At 36.8% G+C, this 3,132-nt stretch overlaps 1 pseudogene; it reads right to left on the bottom strand.

The window, feature by feature from the left end:
- Nucleotides 1-606: 606 nt before the first annotated feature.
- On the bottom strand, nucleotides 607-2,001 carry LOC101152997 (succinate--CoA ligase [ADP-forming] subunit beta, mitochondrial-like; annotated as a pseudogene).
- Between the last annotated feature and the right edge of the window lie 1,131 nt (nucleotides 2,002-3,132).

Here is a 3,132-nt window from a genome sequence, read left to right as displayed (position 1 = left end):
CCATGGAATCATGAATACTTGCAGTTATCAGCGTTTCCTAATGATTAAAACAATGTTCACATAATTACAAAGTTACTTCATCAAAATACTTAGAAGTATTTTGATTTTCTGAGGAGTGTTTGAAAGCTCTGTTTATAAATAGTGATTGTTACATTTATTATGTATTTGGTGCTGAAGATAAACACTTTTTACATAAAACAGTGTTTTAATATACTGGTCTACTAATGAGGCCAGTTATTAGATATACTGTATTTTAACACTGAAGAATAAAGCTTTATCTTCATATTTATTTTATTTGTAGGACTCTTATCAATGAAGAACTTTGTATCCAACAATAATAAACTGTCATATTGCAAGTTGCATTTTGTAGGAGAAGCAAAAAAGACTGGCTGTGACGAAATAAAGAAGATATTTGCATTATACATGCGTCTTACAAACAGTCCATTCTGAATGGTAGAATTAAATGCAAGCCAAATGCTTTTAAATGTTTGTGTGCCTAGATGGCAACTACAATCTCCACACACTTAAAAGAACAATAACACAGAACACAGTATCCTTAATGATTGTAGCACATTTAACACCTTCAGCCATCACTGGGTTTTCGGATCATATTGGCAATTGAAATTTCACATCCGCATGCGCTTGCTTTGCTTCACTATTTCAGAGAGCTTTACAAGCACTCTAGCAGCTTCCACCAAATCATCACAAGCAAGTATTTTAAGTCCACTGTCTGCTTTTAGTGCCTTAACATCATCAACTTGTGTACCTTGTAACTGTACCACAACAGGTATTTTAATTTCCAAACCTTTTACTGCCATGACTATACCCTTTGCTGTAATATCACAGTGCATGATTCCTCCACAAACGTTGACCAGAATAGCCAGTACCTTTTTATCTGAAGTGATAGGCTTAAATGCTTCTGTTACTTGATGGACTGTAGCACTACCACCAACATCAAGGAAGTTAGCTGGAGTCTTTCTATGATGTTTTATTATATCCATTGTGGCCATAGCCAAACCAGCACCATTTACTAGGCAGCCTATACTTCCATCGAGGCCAGTGTAGTTGAGATCTGCCTTAGCAGCCTCTTTGTTCCTTTCATCTTCCTGGGTCCAGTCCTGTAGATCAAAGATTTTCTTTTGGTGATAGGCTGAATTAGAGTCAAAATTGATCTTTGCATCCATACACAATACAGCTCCATCTGAATCTTCCACCATTGAATTTATTTCTATCACGGCTGCATCGTATTTCAGAAAAAGGCTGTAAAGCTTGATCATGTTTTCTGCTGCTGAAGCCACAATATTAGATGGAAATCCCAACTTCTGTGCAAGCTGGAGAGCTTATTCCTCTTTGATACCTTCTACAATATCAATAGGTACTTTAATTATTGCTTCAGGAGTCTCAGCAGCAACATCTTCAATGTTGGCCCCACTATGTAAACTTCCTATTAATACAAGACCTTGAAATGACCTTTCCATTGTTATTGCAAAGTAGCACTCTCTCTTGGGATATTTTCACTCACAGACCAACACCTGATTGCATATTCTGCCCTTTTCTCCCATTTGCTTGGTAAACAACTGTTTCCTAATCATTTGTGAAGGAACAGCTTTTGCTTCTTCTGGAGAGAAAACCATCTTCACCCCTCCTTTGGGGCCACTTTCAAATGTTCCTTTTCCTCTACCACCAGCTAAAACCTGTGCCTTCATCACAACATCTTTTGAACCTAATTTTTTGGCAATTGCATAAGCTTCATCTGGTCACTTTGCCACATATCCTTTGGGAACAGAGACACCAGTTTCTTGTAATAATTCCATACTCATGTATTCATGTAGTGAGAGATTCCTTTGCTGTTGCTGCTGTACTTGGAGTCCATGGTTATTAAACAATCCAGAACTTCCCAGAACCTGAGCAGCAGCACGCAGTGTGGTCCGAAGGGTGGCGGCCACCAACAGCGGGCGGAAGAACATGGAGGCCACCATTTCTGAGTCTAACATTACTATTAATAAAAGTTACAGAAGAGATTATTGCTGTAGTTTTCCTCATAAACACCATCAAATTTCGTTGCAGTTACAAAAAGTACAACCATGTTACTTTTTCTCTTACCAAATTTCATTGTCTTCCATGTCTGTAAAGTTTTTATTCAGTAGAAGATAATTCTTCCACTCTTTTCTGTAAGAATTCAAAGTATTTAAATGTGTAACTTCATACTATATTACCATGTTTTCCCTTCTTGTTTCCACTATATATATATATATATATATATATATATTTTCAAAAAGGAAACCAGATGTCCACATTTTAAAGAAACCCTGCATGGGTTTGGACAATGAGAAGAAAAAATTTTAAAAAGCCTACAAAAAAGTTTCAGAGCTATAAAAGATTTTCATATGGCATGAAGTGATCTCCTGCTAGTCCAGAGTTCAAAAACACTCTAATGAAGTTCATTTATATATATTTTGTTTGCTTTTCATGGAATACTACATTTATTGAGGTGAAATCACCTGTTTTTTTAGCTATTTAAGTCAACAAGTGTACACAAGTGTTTTTCAATACAGTTATTAAAAATAGGAGACCAACTTGAATGTGCCAGATGTATTCCATTCAGCTGGGTTTCTAGAGTCATCAGGAAGAACATTAGAGAAAAGATTTCCTTGGTTGGTTTCTATAGCTTGATAGACCAAAAAACAAACAAACAAAACCTACTACAACAACAAACAGCAAAATTTTTGTCCATACGGAAATGGCTCATTCTTTTTTTGTCTTTTCTGACTTGACATCTGCCAAGGGAACACACTTAGGAACATACTTAGATGAAAAAATTCTGCCATCCTGAACTCAGTGAGTTCTAATGGCCTGCCTGTAGCCCCTTTGACTGGTCTGCAGCAATTCCTGTTAGTGTAGATGCTTCATAGGGCAACATTTCCTTAAGAATATCCCGTTCTACTCTTCTTTATTCTGTTTTTTTTCCCCCGATGGTCTCTTTGGAGTTTGGGGTATGTTTGAAAATTTACTGAGTTGCAGAATAGGAGCTGCATGCTTGAAATTTCCAGTCATCCTACTGACAACGAAGGTTTTGTGTCCTGAAGCCATTAGAGTTTCAGCTGTGGGAGCACTCTCTGAAATTACTGCACT

This window comes from Gorilla gorilla, chromosome 5 (genome assembly GCF_029281585.2).
Source record: "Gorilla gorilla gorilla isolate KB3781 chromosome 5, NHGRI_mGorGor1-v2.1_pri, whole genome shotgun sequence".
NCBI lineage: Eukaryota > Metazoa > Chordata > Mammalia > Primates > Hominidae > Gorilla > Gorilla gorilla.
This window is presented reverse-complemented; position numbering and strand designations above follow the sequence as displayed.